The sequence below is a fragment of the Chelonia mydas genome, chromosome 4, assembly GCF_015237465.2.
Source record: "Chelonia mydas isolate rCheMyd1 chromosome 4, rCheMyd1.pri.v2, whole genome shotgun sequence".
In the NCBI taxonomy this organism is placed as follows: domain Eukaryota; kingdom Metazoa; phylum Chordata; order Testudines; family Cheloniidae; genus Chelonia; species Chelonia mydas.
In genome coordinates, this window is record NC_057852.1 from 86,992,693 (window position 1) to 87,012,403 (window position 19,711).

The 19,711-nt window shown below is 38.4% G+C and overlaps 1 protein-coding gene across 4 annotated transcripts in view; it reads left to right on the top strand.

The window, feature by feature from the left end:
- Positions 1-19,711, top strand: part of SGCZ (sarcoglycan zeta) — a 793,251-nt gene that overhangs the window by 299,076 nt on the left and 474,464 nt on the right. For 2 of the 4 annotated variants that reach the window (XM_043546176.1, XM_043546175.1), the window contains exon 1: positions 4,510-4,628. The exons of the other annotated variants lie outside the window; for them this stretch is intronic. The gene's annotated coding sequence lies outside the window, so the exon portion shown is untranslated. Of the gene's footprint in view, positions 1-4,509; positions 4,629-19,711 lie in introns of those variants that run through there. 4 annotated transcript variants of the gene reach the window in all.

Genomic DNA, 19,711 nt, shown 5'->3' on the forward strand with positions numbered 1-19,711 from the left:
ATAATAATAGAAATTTACAGATAGGTAAAATAAGAAAATGCTTCTTGAGAACTTATAAGAGTTTGATTTAAGGATATCAACTTTGTATATTTTTAAATGTGATGTTGACAATTTGTATTTTAATGGTTATAATACTTTAACTTTCTGAATTGCAATATCTACTGTCATTAAATAATTGTCAATAACTGTCTGACCTGCCCTTCACATTGTGTGACCTGCCCTATAATTCCCCATAGTTGTAAACATTTATATTGATTAAAAATGGAAAAAAATACTTTAAAATAAACATTGATATTATCCATTGGAATTATAAAAAAAAATGAATTGTGCCAACCCTAAATGTAGTACATGAATAAACTTCGTTTATTTTGCATCTTTTCCCTCACCTATACTCTACCTCTAATCCATCTCTTTCCAGTACTCCAGTTGAAATGGCTCAGTATCTACCTTTTCTTAAAAAAAAAAAAAAAAACAAAAAAGCCTCCCTCCCACCCACCTCCACTCCCTCAGTTCCAGGACCAGAACTACTTTCCCCTGCAGCAGTGACATCTTATGGTCCAATATTCTTTGATTTGCTAGGCTAAAAGGATGTGCTGTTTCCTATTGGATACCAGGGCTTCTAGGCTTTCCAAAGATCCATTTCAACCACAGCTGTTCTTGAGATACTAGACTTTAAAATTGTGACACATAGGTTATATGAAATGCAACTATTTTAAATAATGTTTAAAGACTCTTAAAAGCAGTAGTAGTCACATGTATTTCATTCCTTGGCCTGTACTCTTTGACCCATGACACCACTACATGTGCTTAAATCAACTGCTTGTGCCACATTGCAGGCAAGCAAAGGAGTACTGTCATAGAGATTTCAATACTTGATGCAGCACAACTACTAATCTAATGTGCCTTTTGTGGTAATCAAGACAACCTGTCTTTCCATGCAGTTGAATGTAAAATTTACAACTAATTTTTTTTGGTAAAATTCTCCACATTTTCTAAAATAACTCTTCTCTAATAACATTAGCAAAATATGAAAAGGTGCGATATACATTTTTTTATTGACATTTGCTTGGGATGACATAAATAAGTGAAGTTCACCCCTGTGCAGAGGGCCAACACAAGACCCATGAACAACTTAAGCTCCTGTTGAGCAGTGCATAAGCCTCATGCTTCTATCTTGCTCAAGGGTAAATTTCAGCCATTGTAACAAATGTGGCCATCCCATACTAGTGACAATTTTACACCACACCATATTATCACATTATATTCCATGTGCATTATGGAGGTGTCGGACATGGTTTTATAGTTAGGATGTATTGAGAGTTGCATTTACAGCAGGGCTGAAATACAGTACCTCTGTATTACACTTAAGTGATTGAATTTGGTCACCAAATTTGGCACAATAGCTTTTAATAGAAAAACTGCATTTTCTTTGTATTTCTTTAGTAAAATACTAACTTTGGCTGAAGAAACATTTAAAAATGCTTCCTTTTTGAAATTTTTCCTTGATTTTTCTCATATATATTTAGCTTCCTCTGGCTAAACAATAATGGTTGTCACAAACTTCAAATTTCACAGGCTCACCTCAGACATAAAAACTTCTGAAATAGAGTAAATACCTTTTCCATTTATGCAGAATAACCACATTGAGCTACGCTGAGATTAGCCAATTAAATTCCATAAACTACTTCCATTTTCAGATGCTGCTACATTGCTTTCTTCCAGATACATACCTCACAGGCATATTGAGGAGACAGGGGTGCAGACTAGACAAAAGAGGTTAATGGGAAACGAGCTCTGGAGAGAGATGGGACTTGGGGTTGTGGATAAGCCTCACTTTTTCCTCATGCTTCTTGCCCACATCCTCACTCATCCTTTGTGGGCCCTCAGGTCCTCCCTTCCTCCTTCTATATGGCAGCTCATGAGTGGCTCCCTTTGATGAGTATGAGTGGGACTGATGGAGAAAGGGATAAACAAGGATATGGGGGAGGCAGGCAGAGTGCCTGAGGTTTTGGGAAGCAAGGAGTAGGGAATTAAAAGGATATGCTGGGGGGGATGTTAGGAGGAAGATATTGATGTCTGGGGGAGTGGAGTCTGTGCATAGTCCAGTGGCAGTCCAAGGCCTCTTCATGAAGCCATCCCTTCGGTAGCCCATTTCCTTGGTAACATTTCATATGAATCATACTTGTAATATGTGAAATCGTTCTTTTCTCATCATTCCACTTATTTGGAATCAAAGGTTGCATATTTTGTGAGGAGATATTGGAAGGAGTCGTCTGGTGTGGGTGATTCATTTAGGTGAGGTATTCTGGAGAAGGCAAATCATAGTTGTAGGGTGTGAGGGCTTAACTAGATAATTCCTGGCTATTTTTTATAGCTATGTTTGTGGTACAGGAGTTTAAGACACCTAAACCTTTGTAATGATCCTTTTGTTTGAGGAAATACATATTTGTGTGAGCACAGGGCTAAATTCTCCAGGCCGAGTAAAGACAATCAAGAAGTCTGTTGCAACTCCCCAATCCTGCACACCCTAACCCCAGCATAAGTTAGAGATGCTCTAATTTACACCAAAGGTGTAAGGCTCCTAAAGATATGCCTGCACTGCACATTAAGATTGGGCTGTGGCCCAAGTCCCCCTTCCATCCACACACAAATCAGACTGAGTCAAGTGTGCAAGCACTCTGGACCCAGGTCCTAGGACCTTGCTTTTGGGGGGGGGGTGGGTGCAGTTAATCTTAAATCTGGTATTTCTTAACTTTTAAGTGCTTGACTTCTCAACCTTAATTATGTTATTTTAACAAAGTTTGTTTATGTGCAATATAGATAAGTTCACAACAAGTTACCATGTGGTCAATGCTGAGCTGCATTAGTGATTATATACTTCATTGCTTGGTAATTATAGAACCTCTGAAATATCTTGTATTTGAGAGATGGCTATCAGTCACCTTGAACTCCTTTGACACCCACTTCAGCTAACTCCAGTGTGTCCACAGTTCCACATCCTTTTAATTTTCTCTGAACTCTCATATCTCAATCCACAGCTCTTTATTGCTGCTATGTGTTGCTCAGGTCCTCTTTACTATTTTAAAGTCATCCAAACATGTGTCACATTATGTTCTTTCATCCGGCTCTGATTATGTGCTGTCAGCTAAAACATTTTCGTTGTCCAAATGACTGTCCTGATCATCCAGATATTTTCCAAGACTTCCTTGATTATCCTCCAGCCCTCTTTGCTATTTCTTTATCCCCATTTGATTCTTCCAACACTCAGTGACATCACACAGCCCACAAGCCACCTGGCTAACTTTCTCATTGACATCCTATCTTTAACACTTCTACTCCTCATAAACTCATCCATCATCTCCCTTTGTTACTCTCTCAAGTCTTCCTCTCTACCCGTCCTCCACTGAGAAAAGTGAATGTGAAGAGCTTCAAAATATAAATATTAATGATTGGGGTGAAGGGAGAGAGAACAGGTGCAATATACTCCTATATACATCCAGCCAAAGTTATCATTTCACTCTCTGACTTCCAAAGTGAAAATTTTCTGGCACTTCCTGGGTTAATGCTTCCTCAGGTTTCGAAAGCTCATCATCCATTATATTTCAGCTCCGCTATCTCCTTGTTCAGCCCACCACCAGTGGCCAAATACATAAGTATTTCTGTGGCTTCATGCACACACCATTGTGCTGCAGAAATTTTATTGCTTTGATAATCTTTGTTATTAGCTGGTCCTTCTTTTCCCTTAGAGAGGGAATGTAGCCTGTATTGAGAAAGGAATAAAATAATACTTAGTAGAAGCAAAGATTATTAGAAAGGTGAAAGTAATATAGTACATTACTATGTTCTTAACACAGGTGAGGCATCAGAGTTATAAGTTTAGTATCTTTCTTACCAAAAATGAGAGATTATATTAGTCCAGAGAGTTCAGGTTTGTTCTAGAGACAGTACTTAGATGGAGGTGACTGACTACACTGCTCTTAAAGCACTCAATACAGTTTTAAGGCTAGCCATACTTTGGAGCATGCATGCTGCTGAGGATATTTGAATTAGCACGGTGTTGTGTAAGAACGGAGATTGGTGTAAAAGCTGTACAGGCAAGTGTGATATTTCCTAAGTTGTACTCAATCTATATATTTAAAAAAAAATTAAAAAGTGACACATGAAGATTGGAAGGAAACTATGACGGGGAAAGGAATACATTTAATGTGTATTAAAAGATCAACTTTATTTAATCTGAGGCTACAAACACTATAATGCATTATTCAGAATTGGGTGGTTGCTGCCTGGTGCTTGTGGCAGAGTGCTAGGCAAGAACACCTGAGCCAGCCCTCTCCTCACAGCAGCTCCAATCAAACAATACAGAAAAGCTGATTAAACAGAGCTGTGCCTAATTTGCGAGTGGAGGAGACCTGGAAGGCTAATTAAGCCATTAGGCAGAGGCTACAAATAGGCACAAGAGGCAATAAAAGATGGAGGGAGACTGCTTTTCTCTGTTTTGCTTGTGGTAGGTGTCCCAGGACTGTTGGACCAGAGCTGTAGGAAGGTGATGGGGGGCACATTGTAAATAAATTATACAAGGTGTTTGACCAGCACAAGGGTCTCTGAGCTGTTTGTGGACCAGAGCAGAGGTAGGAGCCAGAGGGTCCTATTACAGTATCACTAGTATTGTTTGGGTACCCTAACTTTTCATTTTCCATGCTTGGATATCTTTTAAAATGGAACCTAGTTTTGAATTTCCTGGGTGTGCAATGCTTGGCTTGGTGACAATTACAACATTGTGATAATGTGTTGGGTTTGTTTTACCTTAAATTACACATATAATCTCTCAAACTTAACTCCATCTTAATGTAGATTTTTTTTTCTCTCTGGGAATTCTCTACAAACTAAACCAGCATAGATGCGTGCTCCAGCAAGAATCTATAATCCAAGCATGTTGCAGGGGTCTCTTTACTAGTGGTTGCACTCCTATGATCCAAAGTGGCTGAAATATTGCTAGATTTCTTCCATTTGTTCAAAATTTTATAGAACTTCTCAGCATAATGTGATGTTCAGATACCAGCGTGATAAGGACCTGAAATGGGACAAAATAGAGCCAGATTTGGGGTAACCTTCAAAAATCACAGCCAAACTGGCCTTTTCAGGCATTGTAGAAAAAATTCGGTGGAGGCTGTGAGGCAGGTGGTATGTAAATGTATGGGATGTATTTATATTTGATTAAGGCTTGTGTTTTGGTTGTCTGTAACATACCTAGATTTTTGCAGGGGTGTGTGAAATTTAAACAAAAACAATAATACACAGAGTCCAAGACTTAGCCTCAGTCTAACCTGGATTTGAATATAACCTGTTAGCTCAGTCTACTTTGTGCCTAATTCACACATTTGGTCACTTGATCTTAATTTCCTCCATTTTCAAAAAGAGTTCATCAAGGCAATTTATTGAAGGTAAATAATATTCAAAATGTTTATTGAGATCTTCAATTACCTTTACATGTTGATATGACTGCTCTTGGCAAAAGTGGCATATTGCTAACTAATCTAGGACGGTTTATTCTGTTTTTTAAGGTATCTCTGTATTTGTCATTATAGTGTTTCTACTAAATATCCTTTAGTAGAACTCAACCTTGACAAAACAACCTTGTCATGCTCCTTTGTGACTGGCTATCAATGACACAATGCATTTAGACACTGTTTCATTCTGTACATATCTCTCTATTTACTTTGCAGTGACTTTCTGATCTGCATCTGCTTTCATGATTGCTGATCCTGTCATTGTGTCAATCTTTTCACGGTATACAAATATTAAACACAGTACTTGTTCATCTTTCCCATTCTCTGCTCCAGAGCCTGAAGATGGTTCGGAATAGAAACTTCTTTTCAAAAGATTGCTTGTTTCGTAGTGTTGATTGAAATTCCAAGTTAGTCTCCAGAAGAGAGAAAATATGTAAGAAACTTATTGCTAGATAAGTCTTCTCTTCCTATAGCTTTTAAGGTTCCTTTGGTCTTTTGGTGGGTGTGGGTGTGTATAAAACAGTTTGATGGTAGTTGTTGCATCCCTGGGGTGCTGTGCTTCCCTCAGGCAAAGGTTGAAAAGTTATGTTTTATTCTTCTTCTACTTTTTTTTTGCAGTTATATTATAATCTCCTGGGATCTTTTTTTTTTTTCTGAAAGTTGAATGTGTGCTCCATTGGGCTTGAGGATTTTGAAAAGCTTTAAAAAAAAAAAAAAAATCTGCGTTATATACAAAAACTGTACAACCAAAAAGAGCAGTTGGAAACTGAACACAGTAACAATGAGGCTATATCCATGGAATCTTATGTTAACATTTATTGAACTATTTCTGTGTCTGATTCATGAGTGACCTTAACACTAAGGACAGAGACCAAGGAAACCAATATAGGTCGTTTTATCATTAAGACAAAGGGCTGACAATCAAGAGACCTGCTTGTGCCTCAAGCTTTCTGTGTAACGTTGGCTAAGCCTCTACCTGAGATTCTTCACCTATAAAGTAAGCACTATACTGCTTAGTGTCTGTTTTTGCTCCTGTGTGGTTGGTGGAACTCATGTGTTAGCTGCATCAGCAGACAGTGCAGCTTGCCAATTCAGTAGGCCTCGATGTCACTCATGAAGAAAGAGGATAGGCTCAGTTTGGTGAAGGCACTCATTCAGGTTTATTGTCAAAGCGCGGTCCCAACAGTAACAAGGTAACTTGTCTCAACAGTAACCGTACACTAGCCCGTATATGCCCACAACAAGGTGCTAGCTCAATCAATATAATAGAAAACTGTCCCTTAGGCCAATCAAATATGCCCCTCCTATGACTATTCTTTTTACACATTGCTACAAACAAGTTATGTATTACGCTCCAGATGTTAATTACTACCTTTGTGTACCCTCTAGTTCAAACAAAACATTCTGATCCATTATCCTGTCATCCCATCCTTATCTTTTCAAGGGGTTGGTGTGGTGTTGTACCACACTCTTTGGACTGTGTTTACAGTGTTACTTAAGAAGTCTGAATGTTCTTGTACCGTCCTCTTCCATCAGCAATGGGCTTACTTGGTTAGCTGATCTCTAGATGTTACCATTCCGAGCACGGCCTTTGGTTTAGGCTGTTAGCCGTGCCTAGGGCTCCAGTAAGGCCTACAGATATTTCCTTTAATCTTCACACAGATGGTGCAATGCAAGTGTAAAGTATTATATACCATATGGAAGAATAATAGTACTTAAAAAAATGAAGTAGGTCAGACATTGCAACATTCCTTTCCATTTAAATGAAACACACAAAAGCAAAACCTACATATAGAATGAGCATGTAGATGATTTCCAGAAATGATCTGTTGGTAGATTAAATTCTCTCAGCTAATGTTCCAATATCCGCTGAGAAGTAACTGAACGGAAACAAAACATTGGCAGGCTAGAATGGCTTAGTTGTTGCAGTAGATACTTTCATTTGATTGCATCTAATTTGCTACCTGTTAACATTTTCAATTTTTACATTAATCAACTAACCTATTTGGCAAAGCAACGACTGTCAGTGTGTGGTATAAATAGCTAGCAAGAAAGATGATTCAGGTGTTGCAGACTGGAACTGAACTGGGAACATTGCCTTACTTGATTTTTAGAATAGTACTGTATTTTTGCCAACCTCCTATCACAGGAGTGCTGACTACTAGAAAGGCATCAGTCTTATTGATTTGGATGGAACAAGAGGCCTTTGGGAACATATCTATAGATAGAATCCAGTGTTTCTGAAAGTAAGACTCAGTCTATGTGCCTAGGCTTTTTCCATTAAAAGAGTGTTCCACTGAAAATTGGAGAACTGTTGACCACTGGGGAAAGCTCATGAGTACAGGAACCACATTCTCTGCTATGTCCAGGAGAAGTTGGGTGCAGTGTGGTAATGGGGCTTGCCAAGGAACTATTTCTGGGACCACTCCAGAATCCACTCTTCTATCTATTAAAATGGATTCACTTATATACACCATTAAATAGAAAGATAAAGAGCTAATGTTGAGTAGAAATAACCATTGTAGCGAAACTTAGCAGTTTATAAATATGAAACCACTGGTATATCACAAATATTTAAATTTAAACCTTACATCATTACAAATATTTACATTGTCACTATAGCAAAGTAAACTTGCAGAGCCCTCTTGTGAAGAAGTATATATTAACACTCAGCTTCCAAAGCTATGACAAAACCTCTGGGTGAGCTGGAGAATGGTCCTGCTATCATGGAGAATTTTCCTGGCTTCTATATTACCCCAGTGAAATCAGATGGCAAAAGAATGAGTCCCTGCCTGATCGTGAGGACTTTTTTTTTTCCTCTCTCCCATGTTTGTAACCCTGATAAGACTGGGCCCAGGATCCCTGGGAGCCTTAATCTCCCAGTCTCATCATTGGTCTCTCAGGACAGAGGCTAGGGTATCCCCACTCTGGAGTACTCTCTCCTCACTGGCTACTTCCCTGACTCAGATCACTACTATTGAGTTTAAACCCCATACAATTAATTAAGCCACTGTAAACTAGGGGGAAAACTGAAAGGGTTAAAGGATCTAGGAACCTGCACTGCAGGTATGGGGAATATTGTAAACCATAGTCTCCTAGGCCTCCTTTCGAGGACCTGGATACTCTCTGGTGATACCTGCTGTGGGGGTAGCTACAGACCTTCAGTCTCTAGGCGATGGGATCTGTATCCCCAGTATCAGCCCTCCCATCGGGTTCACGTCCCACTCCAAGCCTTCATGGTCCTCTTGTCTGGCAACATCACCCACTGTTGGGCACTTGTCATAAATATAAAGGGGAGCGTAAACACCTTTAAATCCCTCCTGGCCAGAGGAAAAACCCTTTCACCTGTAAAGGGTTAAGAAGCTAGGATAACCTAGCTGGTACCTGACAAATGACCAATGAGGAGACAAGATACTTTCAAAGCTGGAGGGTAGGGGGGGAAACAAAGGTTCTGTCTGTGTTTTGTTTTTGCCGGGACCAGAGCAGGAATGCAGGTCAGAACTCCTGTAAAGGGCTAATAAGCAATCTAGTTAAATATGCGTTTGATGCAGTTTTGTTTAAATGGATGATAAAATAAGTTGTGCTGAATGAAATGTATATTCCTGTTTTTGTGTCTTTTTGTAACTTAAGGTTTAGCCTAGAGGGATTCTCTATGTTTTGAATCTGATTACCCTATAAGGTATTTACCATCCTGATTTTACAGAGGGGATTCTTTTACTTTTTCTTCAATTAAAATTCTTCTTTTAAGAACCTGATTGCTTTTTCATTGTTCTTACAGACCCAAACCCTTGGATATTGTTCACCTATGCAAATTGGTAAGGATTTTTATCAAGCCTTCCCCAGGAAAGGGGGTGTAGGGTTTGGGAGGATTTTGGGGGGAAAGATGTTTACAAATGGGCTCTCTTCCTGTTATATATTTGTTAGGCGCTTGGTGGTGGTGGCAGCAATAAAGTCCGGGGCAAAAGGTAAAATAGTTTGTACCTTGGGGAAGTTTTAACCTAAGCTGGTAAAAATAAGCATAGGAGATTTTTCATGCAGGTCCCCACATCTGTACCCTAGAGTTCAGAGTGGGGAAGGAATCTTGACAGCACTCTGTCCAGGATCTGCACCTCATTCTCCCTAGCTGCTCACCCTACTCAACTGCAGGTTCTGGTCTCACGGCTCTCCACTATAGCGGAGTTCTGGCTCACCAGTAGTGTGGATGGTCTCTGCTGCTTCAGCTCCCCAGCTCTGGGCTCCTGATATGGCTCCTCTGGTTCTGGGCTACTACACTATCTGACTCTGCTCTACCCTGCCCTGGCAGCCCCAGCTCACACAGAGGAGGGGCCTGGGGCTCTTAACGTTTTCATTGTTTGTTTTTCTTTTGCCCTGATTAAGAGTGAGGGCAGGCCAAACAAAAAAAACAACAACCCACTGTTTCTTTAAGGGGCCAACTGTCCTATTTTTTTAACCCAATTATTCTTTGGGGCCTTCATAACATCCCCTGGCAATGGGTCCCACCGGTTGATACTGCATTGTGTGAATAAGTACTCCCTTATGTTTTAAACCTGTTTTCTATTAATTTCATTTGACCCATGGTTCTTGTGTAATATGAAGGGATAAATAACACTTCCTTATTCACTTTCTCAATGCCATGAATGACTTTATAGATTGCTATCATGTCTCCCAGTATTCCTCTTTTCTAAGGTGAGCGGTCTCAGTTGTTTTAATCTTTTCCCATATGGAAGCTATTCTATACCCCTAATCATTGTTGGCTTTTTCTGTACTTTTTCCCATTCTAATATCTTTTTTTTTCTGAGATGGGGCAGACAGAACTGCACACATTATTCAAGATGTAACATACAATGGATTTATATAGTGGGATTATTATATTTCCTATCCCATTATCTATTCCTTTCCTGATGGTTCCTAACATTCTGTTAGCTTTTTTTGTCTGCTAATGCATATTGAGCAGATGTTATCAGAGAACTATCCACAGTGACTCCAAGATCACTTTATTGAGTGGTAACATCTAATTTAGACCCTATTATTTCGTATGTATAATCGAGATGACTTTTTCCAATGTGCATTACTTTGCATTTATCAACACTGAATTTTATCTGTTTTGTTGTCCAGTTGCCATGTTTTGTGAAATCCCTTTATAACTCTTCGCAGTCAGCTTTGGACTTAACTATCTTGAGGAACTTTGTATTGTCTGCTAACTTTGCCCAAGTCATTGTTTACCCCATTTACCAGATCATTTATGAACATGTTGAACAACACTGGTCCCAATTCAGATCCTTGGGGGACCCCACTATATAGCGCTCTCCACTGTGAAAAGTGGCTATTTATTCCTACCCTTTGTTTCCTATCTTTGAACCAGTTACTGATCCATGAGGGGACCTTCCCTCTTTTCCCATGACTGCCTACTTTGCTTATAGCCTTTGGTGAGGGACCTTGTCAAAGGCTTTCTGAAAGTCCAGGTGCTCTATATCCACTCGATCTCCCTTGTCCACGTTTTTGCTGACATCCTCAAGAATTATAATTAATTTAGACATGATTTCCTTTTACAAAAGTTGTTGACTCTTGCCCAACATAGTGTTCATGTATGTGTCTAATTCTGTTCTTTACTATAGTTTCAACCCATTTGCCTGGTACTGAAGTTAGGCTTATTGGCCTACAATTGCCAGGATCGGATCTAGAGCCTTTTTTAAAAAATGGAATTGCATTAGCTATCCTCCAGTCATCTCGTACAGAAGTTGATTCAAGCAATAGGTTACATACCACAGTTCTGTAATTTCATATGTGAGTTCCTTCAGAACTCATGGTAAATACAATCTACTCCTGGTAACTTATTGCTGTTTAATTTATCAATTTCTTTCCAAACTTCCTCTACTGAGATTTCTTTCCAAACTTCCTCTATCTGGGGCAGTTCCCCACTCCTGAGCCATTTTTTGTGACAAATCTGAGGATCTCCCTCTCATCCTCTGCAGTGAAGACCCATGCAAATAATTCATTTAGCTTCTCTTCAATGGTCTTATCTTCCTTGAGTGTTCCTTTAGCACCTTGATCATCCAGTGGCCCCACTGATTGTTTCACAGGCTTGATGCTCCTGATGTAAGTTTTTGTGTGTTTTGCTAGTAATTCTTCTTTCTTTTTTGGTCTGCCTAATTCTACTTTACACTTGACTTGCCAGAGTTTATGCACCTTTCTATTTTCCTCAGTGGTATTTACCTTCCAGTTTTTAAAGGATGTATTTTTGGATCTAATCACCTCTTCTCTGTTTAGCCATGATGGCATTTTTGGTCCTCTTACTGTTTTGATTTTATTCATTTATTATTGGGGAATGCATTTTGTGTTTTTTTTAATTCCATGCAACTTGCAGACATTTCACTTTTGTGACTGTTTCATTTAATTTCCAATTAACTACCTTCCTAATTTTTGTGTAGCTCCCCTTTTTGAAGTTAAATGCTAGTGTCGTGGCTTTCTTTGGTATTCCTCCCATTCCAAGGATGTTACATTATGGTAAGATGTAATTAAATTTATTTGTAGACCACTGAGTGGGGAGGTCCTGTTCTATGCCTTCACCTGGTATTGACAGAATGGGCCTTGTCACTTGCTGTTCACGTAGCAAAAGTCTAGGGTTGGCCCCAACTGAGCTAATAAAGAGAAACTATTTGGTACCAATATACAGGAGTATAGTCACTATTGTTTGTTTTCACCAAATGAAATTTTCACTGGACAAATTTGAGAATTTTACTCTCCCAATATGGCACTGAATTAGGGCTTGTTTACACACACACACTTCATTCACAGCACGATGGGGTGTAAATCTATCCCATGCTAGTCTCCCATGTGTCCACATGGTCACTGCTGCTGTGAACTAAGTGTCATAGTTGAGTTTATTCCTTTTTTCAAAGCAGCATAGATTAGATTAAAGCACATTAGGGAACTTTTTAGTGTACGATGGTACAATTCACTTCATGCATGGCAGGCTAGTGTGGGGTGGATTTACACCCCCGCTTGCCACCAAAGTATTTTTGCAGACCAGCCCTGAGACTTGCTATTTTTCCTAGCTACTGATTTTGAAATTTGGGGTTGCTATGCCAAGGGGTCAGGCAGGAGGTCTGATAACCAGGAGATCTAATTAAAGTGGAAGATACAGCAAGGCCAATGGAGTCAAGGAAGGTAGCAAGGCAGGGTGCAAGCAGCACCTAGCAGGCAATAACTTGTTTTTCGTAGGAGGCCACAAAGGAAGCAGGAAGTTAATATATGGTAACCAGCCAATCAGGGTCAAGACCGTGTGGCCAATCAGGGAGCAGGTCATGAAATACTGGAAGCTGGCCCACCCAAGTCTGTGAATTGCCTGGTAATAAGTTGAGTTGGTGTGGTGTGATGGCCAAGGCTGCTTCCCAAGAACCCAGCTGACCTGGGTTTGAGACTGGGGTTTGACAAGGGTCCTGGCAGGTGTAACCTTGCTGGTGGTTGCTATGTATTCTTTGGTTCACACTGACACAGATTGTTTGAATATTTAGAGTCTCCCACAGTACTGTGCCACACATGTCATCTATTTTTCTTGATTTTCCATTTTTGCTATACTAAATTTCATTGCTGTATAGTTCATGTATGAACATGGCTACAATTTTCAGCTAAACTGAGTCCGTGTTCAGTTTTACTTTTAACAATTATCCTCTTTCCCATACCTTTTTATTATTCTATTCATTACTGATCTCTCCCTTCCCCTCTTTTCTATTTGTGCATTAATATGTATGCTCAATAAAGAGGTACTTGTGGTTTATGGATATAGTGTGTGTTTTCTAAGTACAATAGGAATTTCGTGACCATTTTTAAATGGCTCTGGAAAAGCATGAATGTGTGCCTAGAAAGGTGTTAGACTCAATTTGTGTTTGTTTTACTTTTTCTCTTTTCTTGTTAAATACAGTAGTTTTTATATATGCAGGCCTTGATCCTGCACTCCCTAATGAACAAACTGGGGCTTTGAAGTCAGTAAGTTTTCTTATCCTTTGTCATTCCTTTTCACTTCTCATCTTGCTAAATTATTGGTATACCCTTAGTATTTTGATTCTCTCTCATATTTTGCATTGTCCTTCTGTGATGTGCTTTCTTTTACAATGTTATCTACAGCCTCAAGAATTTGAAAGATTTCAGCTCTTTGCAACACAGTAGAAATTCCAGTTTTAGGTCATGATTCTGTAGTTTGCAAGTGCTGTGGGATTTTTCATATTCCCACTTACACCCAATTATATCCAAATCTTTGTATGTCCAGTGGATGTTTGTTTACACCCAGTGAAATGAAGAAACAATGGAAAAAAATTCAAGTAAAACCCTCTTTTTGAATAGCGTACATTATATACTATGATTTTTTTCTTTGCTATGGTAGCTTACATTCCATTGGTGTTCAATACAGCCATATAAGTTTGCTCTCTCTATTTTTGAACCACTGCATGCATGTTGTAAAGGAATGTCTTTCCTTTTACAGAGTTAAAGCCCAAGTATTTTTTCTTTGTCTTTTTCCCTCTTAAGATCTAAAAATCAAATGAAAGGTATCCAAGACACCAATCTGTTTACTGCTGTCACTATTAAGCTTTTGCATTTGTATGGCTTTTTGCATACTTCTAGCTAATAAATTCTAAACTTTAATGGGATTTAAAGCACTGATGATTTGACTAATTAGTGAAGTCTGTTTCATTCCATGTCTGTCGTTGCACATTTTCCCTCTAATGAAGACCGTGGAGTCACTTTCTGACTGATAAATGCACAACTTCAGTGCTATCTTTCTATCGTGTTTGGCTTTTCACTTGAAATGTCATTTAATTTCTGCACCTTTTTCCACCCTAGTTATTTTATTTAATCAACCATAACCCTTTGGAGATCCTCAGAGTCCATCCATTATGTTTTGTTCATATACAGTAATTTTTAACTTGAACAGCTAATATTTGGGGTCAGTCTCTCACAGCTATTCTACACCAATGCCAGTCCACTGACTTCAAAAAAGTGGTTTCTGGTATATACCAGGGTATAGATCAGAATCAGACACAGTTGTTCAGTTGATATATGCAAAATATATATGTACCAATTTTAATATTGCTTGTGAACTCTTCGGTTGAGTGTTTTTGGTATTTGAATGCTGTATATAATCAAAGTGGAAACATTGCTGTCAAAGAAAACTAAAAAGGTTTGGGGGGATTATTTACACTGGGAGCTGGCGGGGGAGAGGGGGAAGCCATAGATGCTGAGGAGCATTCAATTTGGACAGAGAATCTGTAAAGGAAAGCAATAATACAAATGTAGTTCTGTGTCTAGTAAAGAACAGAACAAACTACAGCAGAACTGAAGGTTGAGCTCATATGGCTAAATGATGGAAAATACATGGTGTCAGAATAAAGTATTTTAAATAAAACTAGGCTCCTGGACAAAGGTAAAAACTATAGGTGTCTGTCTCAGAGCAAGAATTTTTAAAAGCAAATGGGTGAACTAGAAATCCTGGTAATGGAAGAGGACCTTGACTCAATAGGCATTACTTAAACATGACTGAACGATTTAAAAAAAAAATTGGATGCTGTATTACTGCTCTATATACCTATAGATAAAGGACAGATTAGGTTCATGCGTAGGTGGTTCAGTAATGTTCTATTGTTCCCAAAATATTCTATGGGGTCTACCCAGCTAACATTTATAACATGGAAATCCAACTTTAGTGGATTTAATAATGAAAGAGATTGTAAACTTTGTCATATAAAAAGTAAGATGGAAAATGAAAGGGCTAAAGCCTTTTGAGAGCAAATAGCCAAAGAAATATGTGTGTTTCTGAAGTAGAGAGACATCCAGAAGATCACGGAGTCTCCTGGACGATCACGGAGTAAAGACACTGCAGAGATGCTAAGTGACTGCTTTGCATCATTCTTCCCCATGGAGGATATTGGGGAGATGTGGTTTATTGGTTGTTCTCTTTTCAGGCAATGAAGATGAGTTGTTAAAAGAGGAGGCAGAACAAAATAATAAATTAAAGGTCATCGGGTAACACAGATCAGACAGTACATATCAAAGAGTTCTGAAGAACTTAAGTGTGAATTGGCTAAGCTACTAACACCGATATGTAGTCTCATTAAAATTGGCTACAATACCAAAAGACCAGAGGGTAGCACATGTTGTACCTAAGTGTGTAGGGGAATGTCGACACTGCAAGTGAAAGTGTAATTGTAGATCTATCTGTGCTAGCCTTAATCTACATAGCACAGGTAACAGTAGTAGCGAAGATGTGGTGGCAGGGTTTTCAGCACAGGCTAGTCACCTGACTACTAGCTCACTTAGGAGACTGGGAATGTATCCAGGTTGCTAACCCACATTGCAGAATGTACCACCATGTCTTCACTACCATTGTTACCTGTGCTTGCTAGATTAAAACTAGCACAGGTATGCTTATCCATGTTACAATTACACCTTCATTTTCAGTGTAGATACAAAAAGGCATTAGGAGCAATCCTAGTAGGGTTGAAAGAGTATTAAAACACAATTAGGAAACAGATGAACAAGTGATATGATAAAGGCAAATTGACTGATTTTTGTAAAAGAAATCATGCCTCTAATTCACAAGAATGTTGTGAACGTGGCAGCAATATAGAGGCTGAAGGAGAACCACGATATATATATATATAGAGATCATATATTAAAAATCATTTTGATTAAACCCCTCATGACTGAGCCTTAAGGAAACTAAGTCACAAATATTTTCTGCATACCATTCAGCCATGTCTTCTATACTCTGATTTGCCTTTAACAAACTTTTATTACATTGCATGCAAAGGAAAACCTCTCACAGCATTAGAATGGAACTTCAGCTCACAGCTGTCTATTTTTGGTGGGCTCTTCCCTCAAAGGCTCCCATGCCAATTTGGAAGAATTTAGTGACCTCTTGTTTGGGATTCAAACTTAGAATCCCTCTTTCCAGCACAAGAGGTTTTAATTCATTGCTTGAGTATTACCAACAGCAGAAAATCTCAAGGCCAGTGCTTGTCAGAGGTATCAGCAGCAGAAACAGACTATGGGGGCACTCTTATGAGAAATCTGGAATTGAAATATTTCTAGCTGCTATAGGCTGATGTATCAGATGGAAAACACTCTGCACAAGGACAGGCATTGTCACAGTATAGAGTTCAAATATGGAATTTCGTTATGCTTGTACTTGAGAGTAAATTTCAAATGTGCTTTTATTGAAATGCTGCCCACATATTGGTCTGCATCACTTTATTCCTTTCATAACAGGAAGAAAGTACAATTCTCCAGCTGAAGTGTCTGTAGAACATCACTTGCATAGGCAAAAAAAAAACAAATATGTGGGTTTCTAAGTTTGTGAGTTAGCTGTTTAATGTGAACATACCTGCACTTCAGTGATAACTTTCTGAGCTCTGTTTTGGTTTGTGTGTTTGGGGTTTTTTAAAGTTACAGTTTGGGCACATAAATGAGCTCGAGTTTCTTTTCTCCCTTCAAATATGCCCAGCAACATTTCCCTTAAAAAGAATATTACTAAAATTAAATAATTACACTTATGAAGGTGAGCTACAAAACATTTCCTTGGTGATAACAGAACAAAAGAAGATGGAGTATTAGCACAACCTTGACTCTATTGCCCAGTTCAACTTCATCTCTCTCTCAAATAAACCTGAACCAAATTTAAGAGTGAGGGTCCCAAAACAATCCAGATATATAGCTTCTTGTTGAATTCTGCGCCAAATACAGAAAGCCTAACAGTTGGGTGTATCTCCCTGTGATTGATATTACATCCTTTCATGCATTATCTGGAAGCTGGAATGTATCCTGGCCTCCAAAAATTGGTAGTTTGGATGCTAATGCAGCCTTGGAGAAATTAGATTTTCTATAAAGCTTTAGTAGCATTGAAGATAAATACAGAGGGTAATAAGCAGCATAATGATCTTAGAATCTGCAGCTTCATCCTATCTAATGTCCCAGAAGACTAATGTAATTTCAGAGGAAAAAGGTACTAAGATGCATCATTTATCTTTCTCTCCCATGCCTGTGCTATCAACTGAGATGTAGTACATTAACATGTGAATGGAATTTTTTGTCAATCAAGAGAGATAAAGAGGGATAGCTTTGAAGACACAAGAAAACAGAGGTATGTAGACTCAGTCATGTTACAGATTGACACACATTTAATATATTACAACCTTTGAGTTTGAATTACAAATAGAAAGCTGAAAACACATTTCTTATTACTATATTCCAATCCAACTGATTTTTTGGCATCATTTTACTTTATGCATTACCATTTTATAAAGGTCAGTTTATTATATAAATACAAAAATCTTTTAAATTCTTTATGGAGTCTTTTGAAAAATTTGAATGAAATTACTTTACAGATGTAAATAAAGTTAGTTGAATTCTGGCATTACACCAATTAAAGAATTTAAAGGCTTTCTGTTTTTTATCCTATCAAGTTTACACTACTCTATTTCTGGAAGCAAATACTTATGGAATTATGTACTAACGTCACTCTCAACATTCTGCATAAACTGCACAAATTTGTTCCCTTTTTAGTTGTATTATTTTAAGTTAAATATCACGAGCCAATATGCAGCGCTCATCAGGGGAATTTACTTTCCGCATAGTTAGTCTTTATAATAATTTCTTCTTAAATGTTATCAGAATTACTTCATAGGCTGTATATACTGAAAGATCACATACCAAAAATATAACCAGCAAAATTGCTCAAGATATGATCAGCTCTTAAAGAATGGGCAAGCTTAGAAGCAATAGCTGTGTACAGTTGTTAGGAAGTAAAACCTTTTAAAAAAAAAAAAAAAGTATATCTGGTTACTGTGACTCAGTCAACCTGAGTTTTCATTCTTATGCGATTACAACCTCAAGAAGGCTACAAAAACAATATATTTTCAGTTCAAGAAATTCATGTTCGGATTTAAGGAAGAATTCATAGTATTTCAGCATTAAGCTTTAACTCTTATCAGAATTTTGCTTGGCTAACTACCTGAACCTGAGTCTGCAAAAATCATCTGGAAATCTCGTGAGTGAGTCAGTTAATAGAATATAGCAATTTCTTCTATTTCCAGTGAAATAGACAATAGTTGCATGTTCGGATTCCTGCTAACATAGTGCATGGGGAAGATAGATAATAAGTTGTTATTCTTTGGGACTTCAAAGAATTGATACAGTGCTAATGTTAAATAGGTGGTAGTGTTTAATGGCAATTGCTGTGTAGAGTGCATATACCAAGATAAAATCTTGCTCTTCCTACTGCTGGTAAGAGGTGAGCTGAAAAGATATTAATAAAATAAAAGTTTAAATCAATTAGTGAATACACTTTGGCAGGGGTTGTAGGCAGTGAAATGGAAGGGTTTATCTTATTACTGTCATTTTTCCAATTTTTCAATTAAATCTAATTCAGTAAAGTAACTATTTCTTTTTTAGTGACAATACTGTAAAGGAGATAACATCACCTGCTAATGTAGTTCAGTGAATGAAACTCCTTCTCCCATTAGTTTATATTTTAGAATAAGAAGTAACTAGAACAAAAGAGAGCATGCTTCAGGTCTAGGGCTACTCACCACACTAGAGTGTCGTAACTTCAGTTATTAGTATTGGAGCACATAGAAACCCTAGTCATGGACTAGGACCCGGTTGTGCTAAGCACAGTACAAATACAGAACAAATATATTCCTGTCCCAAAGAGCTTACAATCTAAGGTATAAATCAAGATGAATGAATATAGACACACAGCTAAGTGGAGGAGTAAAGTAAACAATGGCTATATCTACATAGCATTGTAACCATGAGGTAAATGGGACTCGAGTTAGCTGACCTCTGTCAGGGAACCCTGGGCTAGAGCATCTACACTGCATTTTAATCCTAGGTTAAGAATTCTCTGATGCATGCTCTGGCAGTGCACTGCATGGACTCAAGTCAAAGTAACCATATCCCAGAGTGCCTAGTGCCCTCCCCCCAATGTTGTTGATCTAGCCCTAGGAACATGTTGCTCAGTAGGAAAACTCTACTGTCCACGCTCTTTCTGAACTATGGTGGAGCTATTGATGGGACTGGGGTGCCCCCAAAGAGCGCCTGAGTACGTGAACAGCATAATCTGCTCTTCTGGTGGCTGTCTCAGGAGAATGACTGCAGTTTGAGAAGGCCTTATACTGAACTGTTTTCAAAGTAGCAGCTGTGTTAGTCTG